The following is a 20,593-nucleotide window of genomic DNA, read 5'->3' on the forward strand; positions in this document are numbered from 1 at the left end:
TATAATGTTTTTATATAAGTGTCTATAGTGAAAATACAAAATTATACATATCCCAACAATTCATACGTAATCGATGCGTATTTTCGATAGAATAAAGAAAAGAAAAAAGTGTCTTGACAGACGGACGGACAATAAAGTGATCCTATAAGGGATCGTTTTTTTTCCTATTAGGTGCGGAACCCTAAAAATAATAGTAGCGCCCCTATATCAGCTACAAATATGTCTATATGTCTCGACTTGCAGACAGAAAGTCAAAAATTAAAAACATGGTGTTTCGTTAGTGTTTCTATGCAAATACCTCAAAGATTATGTTTTTTTAAAGGTATTACGTACAGACACTGCAATTTCATTAATATGTAGTACAGAGTATAGAATATTTAAAATAATACTACACGAAATATAAATGTTATGTTTTGTCATGTTTTGTAGTAGAATTAGTAGCGTGACCGGGCGACGTTACACGCGACCAGAATTATCTTGAAACAAACACCTTCATAACTAATTGCTATGGTTTTTTCATTGTCTAATGCCATCAATGTAAATTAAAAGTATTCGGTGTTGAACGAATCAATAGATGGTGAAATTAATACACAAAATTGGATAGATTGAACAACAATTCAACATAGAGTTTACACTTAGGTATATTTCAAACACTAATATAAAAAAAAACATATATAAAAACGGCTATAACACTTATGTTTGTCGGTGGCGGCACCGATTAGTTTCGAGCCCGGCGGCCTTTCATTAGGGTGAGTGGGACTGGTATCATTTCGCAGACGCGTCTATGAGTGTCTCACGAAAATTTGAATAATTTAAGGTCAAATATAGTTATAATTAATTATTATTCTTTAGGTATCCTTTTCAAATATTAACTTAAATTAAAACCAGACAGTTTGAAGCAAATTAAAATGTAAATTTTTAATACTGTTAGTGCCATTAGCTTAATAAATACAAAGATACTTTTTATTTATTATGTATTTGGTAAATATATGTAACGAAGAAAGTATTTTGGACTTATTTACTTGGTGAAATATCAGATGTTAATGTAAGGAAGGGTGCGTCTGTTCGCTGTCTGGGTTTTTTCCTACCTTTAGACTAATTACACTCATTTATAAAACGATAGACTTTACTTTTTAATTTACTGTTACATAAGTATAGCCTTTATAGTATAGTTAATAGGACATTTTTTTAAGTTACTTCGCGATGTATAGACAATTGAAAGTGAACGGTCTTGTATTTTTGTTAATAAATAAAATAAAAATTGTATAATATCTTTTATGTAATATATAATACATTATTAAGTTTCACTAACCGTGGGTTTCTAAGATCAAAATCTCTGTATAAATATATCGTCATTCGAGTCATTCTTGAAAAAAAGGGTCTTGACAGACAGACGGGCGGACAACAAAGTGATCCTAGAAGGGCTCCGTTTTTTTTTCTATGAGATACGGAACCCTAAAACAGATAATATGTTTTGAACGGAGATTTCGGTTTCAGAAACAAATCGTAATAGTTTATTTTGTGTTAGTTTGTAATTAAAATAAACTATTTCGACTCATATCATTTCCTGTTCTATTGGAACAGTATTTAATTACAAGTGGACGTATGTCATTTACTGATTTATTAATGACCCTATTAATGGTGAAAGCATTTACATGTACATTTGACATTGAGCCGTGTTCACATGCCTTATATTAATAACTAGCTGTCGCCCGCGACTCCGTCCTCGTGGATATATAAAAAACTTAGTGTAGCATATGTGTTCTTTCAGACTATGTTCAGACTATATACGATAAGAAATTAACCATTAGCTAGATATACAAAAATGTTTGTTATCCCAGCTTTCTCATCTAAATGAAACTGAACCCGCATTTTCTCGCTGTGATTAAAACAAGTGCTCTGTGATAATTGAATTGGTTTAATCGGATTATTCAATTTACAAAAGGATAATCAAAATCCACATATTTTAGGGACTGCAAAAGAGACATAACATTTGAATCATCGAATTTCATACTAATTGCTAATTAAAATCGTGAAATAATTAAATCTGTTAATTTATAAATTCGCTTTTTCAGCTTTAATGCGACTTAATTATGTAACATTTTATACTATTTTAGTCGACGATAAATACTGTTAATTTTAAATTATATTTTTACTATTACAAGATTATTTGCGTTACTATTTATCTTTAAATATGTTACTAAAGACGCTAATTAAACTCAGATTCGATGTATATTAGTATATTTGGTTAAAATGTATTTTACTTGTTCCTCTGGCGCAGCGTCCCAGAGTCGCCATTTATATTTTAATTTTTTAATCCATTTAGACCTTAACGCTTGTAACAAACCAATGAGGTTTATTTAGTGTTAAATATATGTTTTTTTTGTATTCAAAATTGTATTTTCAAATAAAAAAAAATGTATTTTGGTTAACTTCAAATTAAACAATGGATATAATGGATACATGGATTCAAATCAAACTATATTTTTTATAGATAATGAAGTAATATTAATTTCTAAATCATTTTATTTAAATCGTTAAATCGATTTTTAGAATTAATAAAATATTAAGTCCTGATGGTAGTGGGTAGTGTGACACAACAGATTTGATAAATAATTCATGTTGTTAGCATAATTCACGAGACATTTGTCCGTAATGGCAGTGACCCATTTCGCCATTGTTCCCCTTTAACCTCGTCATTTCATTACCTTTGCTCGCCTTATTTTGTAAAACGAACCATCAAATTGAATCTGCCAAGTTACAAATAGCACATTAACATTTAAAGTTAATAGATAAAGTAATAGAAATATACAATAGAGTGTTTTTGCTATTTATTATGCAAGTTCTAAGTTTACTCTTAAGTAGGTAACTTACAAGCCTTTTCATTTTGGAAAAAAAATGTACATAAACTCTTCCCTTTTTATAAACTTCACTTCACACATTACCCTACACTTATATAGATACAGGATTTGTATGTTGTATGTATGTCGACTGTAACTTCGTCTGTGTGAAATTAAAAAAAACGTAAGTTAACTTGTTATGAAGCCAAATTTCATCCAGATCCGATAAAGATATCAGATAAAGCAGCAAACCGTTAAACAAACATCCATCTATTCACATTTATAATATTAGTAAGATGCTATAAAATATTTGAAAGTTAAGGTAACGCTTAAAGTTTATGAAACCTACAGCGCCGATCCCACGTGATAAGGCCAGGAAGAAGAAGCTATAAAATGTTTGAAAAATAAATACCCACCCATCCGAAGCCAGGACGGGCCACTAGTAACTTATAATATGGTCTGTTCCTCGACACGTGTTCGTAGTAACTAAACTGTTATGTAACCCCTTTGAGATTAGAGTGGACTGGACATAATTTTACAGCTGGTGTAGCAATAACGGCAGTTCGCGTGTATCTACATATAAAAGTTGTCTGAAAATTTGTAACTTCATGCATATTAACTTTGGTATTGTTAGAAACAGCTGTTTATTTTAATACGGTTATGCTTATAGGATTTATATCGTTAAGAGTCTTCTATATCTTACTAATATTACTAATACTATAATTGCGAATGTTTAAATGGATGCATGTTTGTTCGAAGGTATCTCCAGAACGGCTGAACGAATCTCGATGATATTTGGCACACACATACAATATAGTCTGAGGAACACACAGGCTACTATGTATTTTTTAATTACTCGCGCACGGTGTCCCGGGCGACAGCTAGTGTTCAGTATATTTTTTTTTCATTGTCGTTAGTGTTTAGGTAGGGGATCAATTGACATAAGGCATATGTACATCCCATAAGATATGATCAAAATTTCAAGAGACTATTAGATTGATTACGATAGTGGACCAACCAATCCTTGTAGGGTTTATTGCTTACAGTCTGTATTATAGATTGATAAAAAAACGTACCAACGAAGTGACAACCTCCTTCTTTTTGAAGTCGGTTAAAATTTGAAAATACTTCTGATCTGATATTCTTTATAATTTAAACGTTAATTACAAAATTAATCGTAGTATGTATTAGATAGGTTGAAAAAAAATCCTTTCCTGCGTGATTCAGGTCACATTTTGTATTACTGTACTTACTATGCAGGTCGTGGAAGCTATTTTCATGCATAGAAGATTAGATACATAGTGGATATCGTGACACAAATGCTGATACCAATCTAAGGTAAATGTTATAATTATTGTCACTATTCTCGAACGTACAATTTTAATTATATACAGACTTACATAATCTTTATATCAATACATGACAGAACATAAATTATACAATTATACATAGTGCATGAACCACTACTAACAGTTGAAATGTACGATATGGCTGCTGATTTACAATGACCAATAACTGTCGTTTGAACCCTAACGTTAAAACCGTGATAACGTAACTTCGTCGCCGGCGAATCCGTTCGCGCGGAATTAAGAAAAAAATTAATTAGTAGTCTATGTGTTCTTCCAGAATGAGTTGTCCATCTATGCTATATTTCAGCGCGATCCATTCAGCCGTTCTGGAGATATCTTCTAACAGACATCCATTCAAACATTCGTATTTATAATATTATTAAGATTATTGAAGCTTAAATATGTACAGATATTGAAGTATCGTATTCAATAATTCACATTAAATAGATACTTTCCTTCGCGAAATCGTGTAAGTCCTGAGGCAATACAAAATACTCTGCCAATATGTTGTAAATATTATATTGGCTTCATAACATAGTCAATCTGTTGGGTAATAAGTATCAAGCATTGTTATTTTTTTTTATTATAAGATGGCAAACGAGCGAGCGGCCACCTGAAATCGCTGAAATAGCGAAGTGACCGTTGCCCATAAACATACGCAATTGCATATGTGTAGCCTACCTTTAATCGACGGAGAATAGAGAGAAGAAAATATTACCATGCATCCTCTCATCCGGAAAGTCCACTTCCACTTCCCATCCTTTCTTTAAGAAAAAGAATGGGAAGGGAAAGAGGACTAAATTAGGCCTCCGGGACGCACACTCATCAGACGAAACGCGGAATTGCTTCCACTTCACGCCTGTCTTCTGTGTGGTCGTGGTATTTCACCGGGCAAGCCGGGCAAATTCATGCGAAGATGTAAAAGCGGGCTCTACCACTTTTAAATGTTATTCTTTTGCATAGAAATTTCACCGCGTAGTCACACGATTCTTTAGTTAATAATAAAACTCTTTTATTTTCTTTCCTTAATGCAAACAAATAAATATTATTAGCTATACAATACTTAAAAAAACATTATGTTTATTACTTAGAAGGGAAGGCGCGGGTTACAGATTTTATTAATGTTCTCGTTCCTAACACACTGTAATTTCTTCTTTGTAAATAATACATAAATAATACTATCAAAAGAAATTTTAAAACATGTATAGTTCCATGACTTGTATAGACTACAGACAGACATATAATACATTTAAATAAAAATACTTGTAAATATTACATCTCATTTGAAACATCGTTGAATTTTTATGGATAAAAGATTGTATTTTTCAACTCACAACAAAGAAACCTTAGATTGAATAACTAATGAACTGAACAGTATGGCGCTGTTCAGAATTATTATACATCGCCGATAATGGAATGACGTTTGCAAAATTACGAGCAACCCGCTAATTGGAGAGTTAAGAAATGAAAATGTTTTTTGTTCATTTACATTGCGATGTTGGATAAAGATGGAGAGTCTTGAAATATTTAGGAATAGTAGCATTCAGGGACGTTTAATTGTTACTTAACTCCTACTTGTTTTCTCATACCTATGTAATAAGAAACTCTTAGGACCACTCTATCCAAAAAATAGTTTTGAATCTATGTAAAAGATTTACTAAAATCGTCATACCAATTACCAAGTTCACCCGTTACAATTTTTTTTTAATAAAAAGCTAATAATATACTATTGATGAAAGTTTATCACCTCTAAATTGTTAATTCAAGTTTACGACGTTTGATGGCAGAGTAAATAAATTAAGTCGACACATAAAGTGATAGATTGGACCATATTGGGGCCTTAATGACGACTATTTGTTTTGGAAGTAAATATTTATGTTTGTACTACGCTACATTACCTTGTTCGTTGTCCATATGGTTTTATGTTTGGGTATTTAGACAGTTTCAAGTTACCCTTTCTGGCTTCCCTAATGTATTGTCACAATTCATTGTCTCATCCATTTCCGTATACACTCGGGAAATCTTACTTCTTCCTAATATTATAAATCTTGAATATATTCTGGAAGAATATTAGTTAGTAATATTATAAATACGAATGTTTGTATGTATGGATGGATATTTGCTAGAAGGTAGCTTCAGAAGGATTTCATGGATCTCTCTGAAATTTGGCAATACATAGTACACGTAGAACACATAGGCAACTAATTATGTTTTTCTTTAGTTCCGCGCGTACGGAGTTGCCAGCGACAGCTAGTCTCTAATAAAAGTAAAGGAAAGGTTTACACAATTTTAAAAGGCATCTTCAGCATAGGATGGGAAGTAATATTATACTTGTTTAAATTCATTAAGATAAAGTTTTAATTTCGACCCTTTATCACACGATTAAACGGCAAACGCTCGCCTACTCATTTTTGTGATTTTAACTGCAAATAATTACTGCTTCTCATTTTGTCTAACCTTTAATTAATACTTAATTAGAGGAATGCCTCAAAACTTTGTAATTGTTAATTCTGTTTTAGTAAAAAGGAATTTTAAAACACAAAGATATTACTTATAAAAGACACTAGATAAAAGTTTTTTTTTTCATGTTTATTTATGATTAAACCTACGCTAAAATAATGTTTACATTAAAAACTTAATGATTGAGACTTTAACTGAAATAGATGTATAGTATAAAAGTTATAACAGAAAATAACTGGCTTGAAGTAAAAAAAAGAAAAAATCAAACTCTTTTCGACTTCTAATTCACTGACAATGCGACTTCATGTAATTGTATTAGCCTTTTTCCAGTAACTCTCACTTTTAATCAAAAAATGGTTGATAAATATAAATAGGCGGACTTTCGAAAGATAAAATAATATGTTTGAAAGAGAATGTAGTCATATTATTGCCCAAATACTCTTTCTACCTTCCTCTAAGAATTAAATTAGCCTCAACGATTATTGGAATGGTATCTTGATTGTTCAATATTTCCAAGCAGTCAAAATTTATCTCATATCCTCTAAGAAGTATCAAGCCTCTGATCTTATTATATTTAGGTAATCCGATTTTAACTCATCACTAAATCGAACTATCTAATTTAATTATGATACACAAATACTTGAAAAAGGTTAATCTTTTTTACGCATTTATTTATTTAATAAATTTTTCTAGAAAAACCAGTCATTTTATTTACTGTTTGCAATTTTTCCCTTTGAAACAACATCGACAATTTTATCGCGGTTTAACAAGGCAGATCGCCAAGTGTAATTTTTACGTTCTATTTTTGTAAATTTTCGAACGTGTGTGTTTATTCTGAATGTTTTTATATGCAGTTTTTTTAGTATTTGATGTGAAACGTTCAACAAAGCTTCCTAACTGCATTAATACGCTTAACACCTCCTTAGGGAACTTTTGAATACGTAGTCAGAACACATCTTGAATTTCAATATAAGGATTGTGGAGAAAGCTTCCTTCTATAATATCAGCCGGATAAAAATCGCTCCCCAAACGCACATTGACATTTTGAAAAGGTTGTTCTTAGTGGTTAGAAAAATTTATCTCCGTAAATTTGTGAGGACAATTGTATAAACTGTAATATTACAACATAGCACTTTACATCAGTAATAACATAGAACATAGAGTAGAGGTTGAAATTAATTCCGCGCAGTCGGAATCGCAGGCGACAGCTAGGTTATCGGAATACAAAATTTGTAAAATGCAACAAAGAAAAGAAATAATGGACAATAAATAGTTGTATTTGGTAATTTTTGGTAAAATAAAATACGAGATATAAAAAATAATATAAAAATACATTTTAACATTAGCAATAACACGTTCTTTTAGAGTATATTCTTTAATAGAATCTGAGGAGCATATTATTTTATCACTATTGTTGCTTGAAAGCTTTTTAAGAATACTTTGAAAAAACATATTTTCGTTCCATTTAGCATTTCGCGCAAGTCACGCAGTACTGTAGAGGTTATAGTATGTTGAACTTGTGCTGTCGAAATAATTGCAACATTATTTACTCTGAATAATTTGTTAAGATATTCATAAAGTATACTTATCTGTATTAAATTTGCGGCCAATATATTATGATCCATTCAACTGAACTTTTTAACTTCATAGAAAAATATTATATGTTCTGACACAACTGATTTTATATTTTCGTTCGTTCTGTATGTACTTAATTGCTACTGAAATTGAGAGGAGGTACATATAAAATGTAACATTATTCCTCTAATTCATCAAGTTGACGTCATGTCTAGTATACAGGCAAAGCGTTCGCGTAATACAACAAATAAAAGACAAAACGTTACGTCTGTCATTTGTCATGGCAGATGCCCTTGGGCCTCGTAAAGAATTTAACGAAGCGGATAAGCTACTTAACTTTTTGATTAAATAAGCTTCTTATTTCACAACAAATATATTTCAGTAATTACGTATTCTTTGTCATAAACAATACTAGCATACATCTTGAATGGATTCAATTTAAATTTTCATTTTAAAGTCAAAATGATTTTCGTGATATGGCCGAGCTCATAGTGCTACGAGTGCTACAGTTGTCTACGACAACTGCTACGCTGGTCAGAGTTTAAGACAGTGGGCAATAGAAAGGGTGTAGTAGGTATGATTTATTTTATAAAACGATCTCCAAAGACTTTGAATCCACCTCCAAAAAGAAATAGCTTATAAGACTCCATTATAAACGTAATTTAATAAAAAAATGTTAGAATCGTTCGAATAATTTATGTAATGACAACATCGAAAACAGTGTATAGAAATGTAGAAATAACGAAACTATTGTTATTAGAAATTAATAATTATTCATCAAGTCTGGAAGATTTTAGTAATCGAATTTTAAGAAATAAAAAAATTATGATTGAGATTCACATGGATGAATTAAAGTCGTAAGTAAATTAAGTACAAAATTATGTAACCTAACGTTTGGATGGATGGATATATACAAAAAGGAATACAGATATGTATTAATTTATCATATTCTTAATATAGTACATTTTATATATAAAATTAAAAATTATATAATACAAAATATTTTAAAATAGAGCACCACAGGCTGCGGAATCCCATGAGAGTCATAAATGTTATTATGTATTGAATCAGGCATTTACTAGTGGTGCCCTCTATTAGCCATATAACAGAAATAGCTTTAATATTTTCAATGACGGAAATTTTTGGTAGACTATTATTTCTCATTCGTGTAAAAGCCTCGTAAATCACATTATGTTCTAACACTAATAGTGTAGGTTGACAACGTCCAGACCCATGTCAGTACGATTCCAGAAAATGTGTCATTTATCATCCTATATTTAATTTTAACATTGGATCGATAAAAAGTGTGTTCGAATTACCGAAATTCTTATATGTTTTATTTACTGTTTACTTCGGAGTATATGTTACATTATGTATACAGCGTGTTCAATATAATTATGCTAAATTTGTCAAGATACTTTGAGGACCAGTACGCAAACATCATGAAACAAAGTTATATTTTTTATTCGAGTTTTCACGTATATCAGGTTCACTGGCAGTATTTTATGTGGGTCCGAAGGGTGGATTTAGAGATAAAATACGACAGTGCGAATTTTGCCTTTACTTTCTAGTTGCAGATTAGAAAAAGAAAAAGAATATGACAAAAAACGACTTGCACAGGAATTTAGAAGAACCTATAATATAGGGTGCAATCTTTTTCAACATACAAGATGTAGCCAGCGACTCCAGCCGAGTGGAATAAAAGAAAAACTTAATTAGTCTATGTTTATTATATTCTTCCAAACCATGTGATACATCTATGCCAAATTTCAGCGATATCCAAGTAGGGATCTGGAGATACCTTCTAACAAACATCCATCCATCGAAACATTCTCATCTATAATATAAGAAGTAAGATATAATAATCGTACGTGGTTTTACGTAGCAAATAGTTGGGAAACTATTTATTGTAATAATTGCATTAAAGATCACAAGTTTAAGAGTAGCAGCATGTACTTATTAAGTTGCGTATGGTTACTCTAAAGTACTGAACTTACTTTCCTTCTCTGTGTAGCAAATTTCTTACCAATTATTACCGGTTTAAATGAAATGATGTTTTTAATGAAAAGTAATAACATTTTAATATAATTAAATATACATAACACGATAGTTTAAAGTGAATTAAGTCAGTATCGTAAGGGTGGTCGGAAACAGTGTTAATCCAAGGCGTGACCAAACACCATTACTAATAATTTGCTTTGTTGCGACACTAACATTATTAGCCTAATTATTTTATACACGCTTTTATGAGCTTTTAAAAACAGAACACACTTAGATCGGCATTTGTTTTTTTATGAATTGAAAACCAATTTTTTATTTAATGTATAATATATCTAGATAAAGTAAATAAATATTATTTTCTAGTCAGTAAAGCTTACAATATGTAAGTCATAAATACAGTTTATTTTAAAACCGACTAAGTAATATCTTTTGTCTCTTTCTTGCGATGAAATTATCCAAATTTGATGTCGTGTACATTTAATTTTTTTTAGTATTCAATCTTACTAAATCTTTCCGAATATAAAATAATAAAACTTATAAAAATATGGCGTACATTTGCTTTATACGAAGTTCAAAATAAACAAGAATGTTGACCCAAAACTTTGATTTCAATTTCATCTTTACAAAAAATGGACACAATATAACAAAAAGGTTAAAGCTAACAAATTCGATATAAACGCCCACCTGCGTTAATACTTTTTGGTCGTTGAAAATAAAAGCGGAAAATATATTAGATCGGTGTGTGTTTCAGGAATATTCAATAGGCTTTATCGAGTTTCCATACAATGTCTTAATTGAATTAATTTCAGTCTACAAATAAGTATTAATATTTGTTTAGGCCTACAAAGCTTTGTTCTTTTGTATTTTTTATTTTGTTTAAGTGACGGTGGCTCTATGCGTCACCTTAATAATCATTCGTTTCTTATGTCATCTTTACAGCAATCCAATAATTTACGTACTGTTAGTTTAAAAAAAAAACCCGCAAGACTTTTAGACTACTTTAATTAACTCTTACAATATATTTCGACGGTCTGGTTGAAACCGGATTGTGTGTATAAATCGCGAGCTTTTGATGTTGATGCGAGTTAATGTACCACGCGTATGAACGAAGAAGTTTGATTAATCGTTCATTGTACGCACTGCAGGGGATTAGCAAGCCAGCGTCAGTTTTTCTGTCTAAGTATGAAGAGGACCTTCAAGATTAGAGTGAATAAGCATTTATTTAGCCACGTACCATATTTCTACCACATCATTACGTAACATCAGGTTTTTTAATACACAATAAAAAAATATTAAGAAATCAATAAATATAGTGGTGGAGTAATATTGCACATCGATGTCTATGGAGGTCGTGTCGCAGTCCCAAACGACTCGTAACATTCGGATCGATGGACCTTGACACGTCTTCACAAAGGAGTGTTTCAAATTTATTTAGTTACAAACTTTATTTGAAACTCGATGCCCCCATTTACTATAGTTATCATTTTCTGCTATAATTTTATGAATAAAGCACATATTTAAACGTATTTTATTTATTTAACCTTTGTACAAAGTAGAATGTTTGTTACATTACATAGAAATACGTAGATGTACGGCTGAGCTTAACTCTAAAAGAGTTCTCTTACAGTGGACCATGTGATACAGAGAGATGTATAGCGGGCGGGTACGTGTATAAGTCAATTTAACCATTAACGTGTCTAAAAACACGGACGAAGTCACTTCTAACTCTAGAAAGCAATTTGAAATAAAATATTCAGTTTCTTACGTAACCCTTTGAACATTAAAATGTTAACAAGTCAAAAGTTATCCAGAATATTTCTGTCGGGGAGCCGCTGTGTTAAGATTTCAAATAGACTCTGGGGTATCGTATAAAATGAATCACTGCTGCTGATATTTGACCTTTGACATAAATGTGAACTTAACTTTAACATTTTGTTTCATACTAAAGTGTTGTAATATTTAATTAATACATAATAAGAAAAATGTGTATAGCTTATTTATCGTACGAATCTACGTAATATTAAAAAAAGTATAAAATGTTAAAATATTGTTCTTAAGAAGGTGTTTATGTGGATAGATGATGACCACATAAACAAAAATTAATAAGTTTGTGGATGGATGGATTGTGTAAAAGAGGATATGCGTAAGAATGGGGTAATTTCAGTTATGACAGCTGATAGAGATGTATGGAGGAACTACATACTGTGCCGACCTGACAGGTACAAGGGTAGGTTGATAATGACGAAGAGAAGTTTATAAAAATAAAACTAAATATTGCAATTTGAACTATATTTTCCTCTTCTATAAATTCTTTCAGTCAATTTGGAGCAATGTTGCAAATTGAATTAACGTATATTTACGTAGTAACGTAGATACTTTGAATATAGTACTAGTAGTAGTAGTAGTACATAGGATTAAAATGATTGTAGTTCCTAATCAATTAATGATTTTATGTAGGACCTTAAGATTATATCGATAGTATACTTGAAGTAACAAAAGTTAGTGAAAGTTCACCGGCTACCTGACTTGATTACAACTTAAGACAAAGCGAATCCTAATAATAAAGGCAAAATCCTTGGTGATTACTTAATCGAATCAAGTGCTTTTAAGTTAATTGATTAGGTATATTTGTTTCTAAGACGTCTACGTCGATATTATGTAACGGCCATTAAACTCAAACCTTTTCATGCTTATCAGCGATATTTTTAATTATTATTTTTAATATTTGGTTCAAATTTAATCAATCTTTAAGATAGCAGTGGCAAATTTATTATTATAAAAGATTATTTTTAAGAGCGCTTACATAATTATTAGACTCCATCTTATACAAAATAAATAAAATAATTTTCAAATTAACTTAAGAACCTAATATAAGAGAGGTAAGTATATATAAAAAAGTAGATGAGATTTAAATTTAAATTTTAGTTTCAGTAAAAGTCCCGAAATAAAACAAGAACAATTCGTTAATGAAGCTTGGTAAATACAAAGTTTCGTCTTCACAACTAGCGCGAAGTTGCATTGTTCCCCGCTCGGAATTTAATTAAAAAATTTCAGAGAGTGAGCGGCTAAAATCCTTTTTCGACTACGCGACAAACCATTGAAAAAATAAGGAACTAATTTATTTGCACACAGATGTAATTAGGAAAGTGATCAAATAAGAAATCTGATTGACGCATACACAGCTTAGGATTTTTTTAATTAGGCTATACTTACGGTTAAGCTAGTAACAATGGTACATACAAACCTAAGAAACGTAGAAGTCGTGCGGTTGCTGCGATAGTGGAAAAAGATTTAATACGGGAGCTTTTCGTATAACCGATGTACAATTAGACTTCGGTTAGCTTCGGAATGCGTTCTCGAGGTAGTACAGTGGAAACAACGTATTTAGAATTCATGTTCAACAAAAACTCTCTGCAATGTGGAGAAACTTGATATTTTACAGATTTTTTAATACAATTTTATATTTAGTGTTAAAATGTTTAGTGATGTTTTTAACAATAAAATGCCAGGAATATCAAAATGACAATAGCCTATCAATAGTACCAGGTAGAATGATTAATAAAATAGAAATTTAAAAATAAATTCAAAATATTTACGTCGTTCTCCAAAAAAAAGTATTTATTCGTTAGAAAAGCAATGACCATTTATCTTTTTCTTGCCGAACCCGCCCATGGGAGGATAATTTATCTTTTTTTTTTAAGAATACAGTGAAAAAGTAAGATCCAAATTTTAATTTCATATGACGTTGCGATGTTATCGTAAGATACAGAACAAGTTTATTGCAACCTTTCTCTTTGTGTATCTTTTTCACATAATCGCTATACTAAAGCATAAAATAATAATTGGTGGCATGTCCAATGGTTTGTAATGTCTGATGAACACGACATATATAAGGATCATTTTTGTAAACATTTCGAGTTGAGAAAAACAACCCAATAACTCTAATATTCTATTAACTTGTTTTTGTTGTATTGTGGACTGTTCGCACGTAACTCTCTGTTTAACAACTACGTGTCTCAAATGTTTTATATCTTATATTTGACGTAGGTCTTTTAAATTGAATTACTTCAGTCTTTCGAATTTCGATCTTACTTTGATATTTAACTGTAAAATGATTTAAACAATATTTACAACGATGCACTATTTTGTCGTTTCTTTTAGAACTTCTTTTGTTTCACGACATTATTTTGTTTTTCTCTGTTGTAAGACGTATGGTGATACATTTGAATAATAAATATTAGTTTATTGCAAGTATAGTAAAGTAAACTGTATCTGTTTATTAATTACCACAGGCCAGTCAATGTTTGCAGTAGAACAGCAAGGGGGCAATCAGCGCTGGCAAACAGATCGTTAATTTTATTGGCTTAATATCTACACTAGCTTTTATCACATTTCCAGATGACATCTCGAATATTCTTTAGATTGGACGATAAAGAGAATAGATTTGATAAATGTTATAGGGGATGAGCAAAAAAATTGCAGATCGTACATCGTGTTCACTTTTTATTAAATGAAATCTACTCAAATCAGCGACTTCTGATTGTAGCACAATCATAAGCATTTCTTAAATCAGTGAATAACCTAAAAGCTATATTTTAGCTCGCAACAAGAGTAATATTTTTCTAGACGTCTTCTTTATGAAATCAAGTTTTCACGTTTTCAGCAGCGAAATGTTTCTTGCATTTTCCAAATAAAGAAAATACTGTCTAAAGATTTCTGTAAACGCGATCCCTTTTAAAACTAAACAAGATTGACAGATACTCGCTTTTAGAGAGCTTGGAAATCTTTAACTAATGTGAATTTAAAAAAAGAGTAACAAAAACACTGAAATAAAATACACTTTCTTTTCGAACGAAAAAGATTTTTTAGATGATAAATCTTTTTGTAAAGTCGTTAAGTCATCCTAAGGATGCATAGAGGACAAATATATAAAAGAAAAATATTTTTTATATAATTCACGAAACAAAAGACGACAGAAATAAATATGACGGCTACAAAGTACATAATTAAATCGACACAAAGAGCTTTAATTTCCCTAATGAAGGCTGCTGTTTAATTTTCATCATTCTTTGTCCTTTTTAACGTAAATTATTGTTAAGTTCCATATTAAATTCAATGATTTTGATAATATTGTTAATTACTACACAAACGTGATCATTGTAATTTCTATTTTTTTAATAATCGCCTACATTATGAAGATACCAAGATTATGAAGTCAAAATGTTCGTTTAAACTACTAAATTAAAAAAAAAAGCCAAAAAACTATAAAATATAATATACAATGAACGAAGGAGGGCCCACAAAGGAAGATAATATTTCTTCTGCCTATACGTCCCCTCATCCATCAAATCCCTATTTCCTACCCATACTTAACCTATGAGAGAACGGTGAGAGATTTACCTCTCAACCTTCTCTTATTTGTATATTATTGAATTTAATTAACGTTATTTATAGTAAGATATAGAGAAGTACTTAATCATATTTTCACACATTACAGACTGGTTTAAAATTCACGTGTTTATGTCTCGTATATATATAGAAAGTAGAAGATTTTTTTATAATACCAACTTAATCATTGGCTGGTATAAAGTTCAAACATTTATGTAAATATAATAAAAAATGTTGTTTGTTACTCAAAGTAAAGAATCGACCCTCAATAAAATAAATGGCGCGTATGTTTATGCTTCATTAGCTTTTATCCTAATACCTTTTATAAAAGTTATCTTATATTTTTATACGCATTAAGAATACACATTCACTATAAAAGAGTATTAAAGTATATCGGCTTAAAACGATGTAACTTTGTAGGTTTTTACTGCCGAATAACTTGTATAGAAACATATTACTCGTCTTACACTCTTAGAAAGAAAAAACAATATGTTTTCAAACGTGTGTTGTGGCAAGGGAATTTCACGATAAAATCACCATTGTCATCAATCAAAACAGTGAAGGAAGAGTTACTAAATCTACATAGTTAATGAAATTGGAGTGTCTATATGTAATATAAAAATTAACAATATTTTGTATCCATGATATATATTTTAATTTTGTATGTCTGTCTGTCTGCGAGTCTGAATTTGTTCAGGGTTGTAAATTTTTATAACTCTTGAATATCCAGACTTTAATCATGAAATTTTTTTATCAACACGTTAGCATAAGTATTAGGGGAATCGTTGTATGATTTATAAACGAATAGGTCATAAATTGAAAAGGTTAAGGCTTGTTCAATAAATCCATCTTCGAAGAGGGTTACCGCTTTAGGCTACAACATTTATTCATTGAATAGAATACCTATTATATAAATTGAACAGAAACTTTTATTATCATTTAAAAAAAACACAAACGGCAGGTGAATGTAACTAGTAACAATAAATCTTACTATTATTATAAAAGTGAATGTTTGGATGGATAGATGTTTGTTTGAAGGTTGAAGGAAGGAAGAACGGCTGTTTTGATCTCTGTCTGGAAGAATACATACGTTACTAGTTGAGTTTTGTTTCATTTCGCGCGGAAGGAGTCGCGGGCGACAGCTTCTATTCCATAAAAGCAATATACAATTGTTTGTTACCCGCGAACAATCGAATTTAAGCTAATAAGCATCTAGAATATACCTCTTCACCTGACATGCTCAAAGGTTTAATATCCTCGGCTCAATTAATATGATAGCTGAATCTCGAGAATCTGTAATAAACAGATGCCTTGTTCAGTTATAGAGGTATTTATTATATTCAATGTCATATAATAATTTTCATTAAGTATACTCGACGTCAAAATAAAGCGGTACATAAATCAGAACACAGTTTCTAACTATTTGGTCAAAAACTGGAACAGTATTTAGAAAAAATGTAATTTTTACTTAATTACCTTTTATAGCAAGTTTGCTTATTTGTTCCTCGAATTAACCTTCTAGAAACACGATAATACTGTAATTGCTGTCTTCTTTGTCCGAGTTTTACCATAATATTTACAACAATAATATTTATAGACTAATGATTAATGGTACGGATTTCCGATCACGAGGTCGAGAGTTCGAATCCCGCCATCTAACCATTGTCGTAAACCATAACCTAGCACAAGCGTAGAACTTTGTTGGAATGGTACAAGAAGAAGAAGAAGTAATTAAAAAAAATCTGATATTTTATAAAAAAATTAACCGCATTGCTCACTAAAATGTTTTAATAATATAAAAGCGAGACAATTAGAATAAAACAATAAAGTGGGTCGATGCTACACACGAACCTCTAATAAATTATGCTAACAATATGAATTATTTATTAAATCTGAGAGAACATTTCGCACCGATGTAATCGGATTAAAAAAACAGATAACATTAATATTAATATGTTTTTGTAGTAAAGATTTTAATTAAAAATCCTTAAGCCGATTTGAATTTAGAAGACGGAATAATGACACGATCACTTTGTAATAATCTCTTTAAAATAAACGAGCTCTCGACCGATCGAATCTTGCAAAGATATAATACTGTTATATGCATCTTGTTATTCATACTTATAACAAACTAGCTGTTGTCCGCGACTCCGTCGGCGTGAAATAAAAAAAAAACTCAATGAGTAGCCTATATGTTCTTCCAGACTATGTTTTGTCGAATTTCATTAAGATCCGTTGAGCCGTTCCGGAGATATCTTCAAATAAATATCCATCCATTTAAACATTCGCATTTATAATATTAGTATGAAGTATGATGGAAGTAAGTGGTTATGTGTCGCATGAATTATGTAAACAAACGTCACGTTATGCTGCAGTCATAATAAACATTGCATTTGAATGCTGCAGCATTTGTCGAGTGTGTGTGAGCACCATTGATTGGCGTGAAAATTAATAGACCAATGAAATCCAATTAACGTAAAACCTTTCAATCGTTGATTGCTCGGTATTATTTTATTTTCTTTTTTTATTTAATTTTAAATATACCAGCCTACTATTTTTGTTGTTATGACTTTTTGAAACCCAAAGCGTATACAGCAAGTACAGCAAAGAATTTTCTTCAACTTTTTCTGACTTCATTTATTTTACACTCGTTAAATAATTTCATCAAACTTTCCTTGTCAATTACAAGAGTAATGATGTCACTATATAGGTGAGTTGATACATAACGTATTCAGTGAATGTGGTTACTAAACAATATAATCATTATTGTTACATGTGTTATTTGTTAGTGCTAAATATATTCTATTGTGGCCCTGACTGCAAAAATCTGTAATTTTACAATACAGGAGATGGTTTAAATTAAATCTGCACTAAATAATCGCTTAAGAACTTTGAGTACGACATTGAGGTATTATAATAAAAAGGACTATTTTATATATTGCTACATATATTTCAAGTAATAAGGCGACCTAATTTATAAATTTCTTCTCCAAGCTAGCTCGAGGGAAGTGTCAATTCACCTCGAAGTAACTTCGGGGAACGAAACTGTTCAATAGTCAGAAATTATTCATGTCCCCGTTTGAGTTGGATAATTCAATCGCTGAATTATGGAGAGCCTGTGGAGTATCGTACAAAATAAATTACAAATATCGGGTCCCTGTTCTGGGCCCCTCAGTTAGAGAAAATTAGTATTTCGTCAAACATAAGTCCAATTATTTTTTAAATTATAAATGAAACTCTACCATTTGTTATCGGATATGAACGGAATACAGAGGTTTTCCTTTAATTTGATGGGAAATTATGAATGAAAAATTAATATAGAAATGGTTTTCAAAACTCGAGTTTCCATAATTATTTTTAGCAAAGACCATTTATGTTGAGTATAGAACATAAATGGACTTTAAATTTTGACTTTATGGAAGACTCTAAGTGTACATTTTATAATAAAGATCTACACTAAGGTAAAAGGCATTTAGATTTCCCATATAAAATTAGTAGCTATTAGTAGTAAATAAGTGAAATACATAATTGTATTAATATACAAGTATGTACTTATGGACTTAGTCATATCATCTGGTAATTTCACAGCTCTTGTTATCTAGAACAGTAAGAAAATGTAAAATACAGTAATACGATTTTAATATCTTAACAGCTTTTTAAAAAGTTGTAGAAACTTCGATGTAAATTATAAAGCTCTTCTTCTCAGAACCGCTCCACTTTAAAAGTTAATAAAGACTTTATGGAAAATTAAACTTTTTTTATTGCTACGACGTTGAAGAACCTACCGGGTAAAACATATGAGATTTTATAATCAAAAATCTATTACTGAGCTTAATCTAATAATAAAAATAATCAAAAAAATAAGAGATCATAAAAATTATGGTAAGATGTTGATCTAGACTTCACAAGAGGTCAGATTATAGCAGAATTTTAGAAATAACTTTTTAAATGTTCTACGAAGTTCATTACTCACCAATAACCAAGTACATTAATATATTACTTGGTACTTCTCTTCATTTGTTTTTTGTCAAATTAATGAATATTAATTGTTACATACATTAAGCAAAAAAATGGGCATATCAATATTTTTTTTATATCAGAAGGTGGCAAACGAGCGAGCGGCCACCTGAAATCGCTAAAATAGCGAGGTGACCGTTGTCCATAGACATACGCAATTGCATATGCGTTGCCTACCTTTAATCGACGGAGGAGAGGATGCACAGAAAGAAAATATTTTCCCTTTCCATGCTTCCTTTCAAATTGCAAATTCGAAGTCCGTGGCCAGAGATGGAAAAAGTTACTGGACCAAGCCAAGGCCCACAAAGGGCTGTAGAGCTAGAAGAAGAAGAATTGTTACATTACTAATTCTTTATTTATACATTTTTGGACTTAACTGCAAGCTATTTAAATATAAAATTTATTGCATTTTTTGCTGTCATACCTCATGTTGTAACAAAATAACGAAAGATATAAATCTTTGTAGTAATACAGAGGACTGAAGGGTGGTATGGGGTATCCATCGTGTGCCGACACTTTCCGAGGTAAATTAAATTCGTTCCCGACGTCAAGTGATAGATTAGAACACATTTTGCACAAGTGTCAAGTGTTACACATTTTTTCCGCTTGAATTTTTGTAAGCAGGTAAAAAATGAGAGATTACATATTTTTCAGCATGAACGATCATAAAAGTGCTTACCGGGTCGCTTAATGTAAATAAATTACACCTGTATACGTTAAAAAACTAAAAGCAGCATTAAAAACACAGGGCTGTATTTAAAAAATTATATTTGAAATTCTTTTTCATTTTAATTAAATTTATCTACAATAAGCTGTCAATAATAAAATTAAGAAATTGTAATTTTATTATTACATAATTATAAAGTATTACGCATGTATTAAAAGTTTGAATACGCTTACTTTGATTTATTGAAGCTGTTCAAGTTTGTGAAGTAATTTCTCGCTCAATTGGTGTCGATCCAC

At 30.6% G+C, this 20,593-nt stretch overlaps 1 protein-coding gene across 1 annotated transcript in view; it reads left to right on the forward strand.

The window, feature by feature from the left end:
- Positions 1 to 20,593, forward strand: part of Syt7 (Synaptotagmin 7) — a 202,288-nt gene that overhangs the window by 9,204 nt on the left and 172,491 nt on the right. The gene's annotated exons all lie outside the window — the stretch shown is intronic.

The sequence above is a fragment of the Papilio xuthus genome, unplaced genomic scaffold, assembly GCF_000836235.2.
Source record: "Papilio xuthus unplaced genomic scaffold, Pxut_1.1 DF825946.1, whole genome shotgun sequence".
Classification (NCBI taxonomy): domain Eukaryota; kingdom Metazoa; phylum Arthropoda; class Insecta; order Lepidoptera; family Papilionidae; genus Papilio; species Papilio xuthus.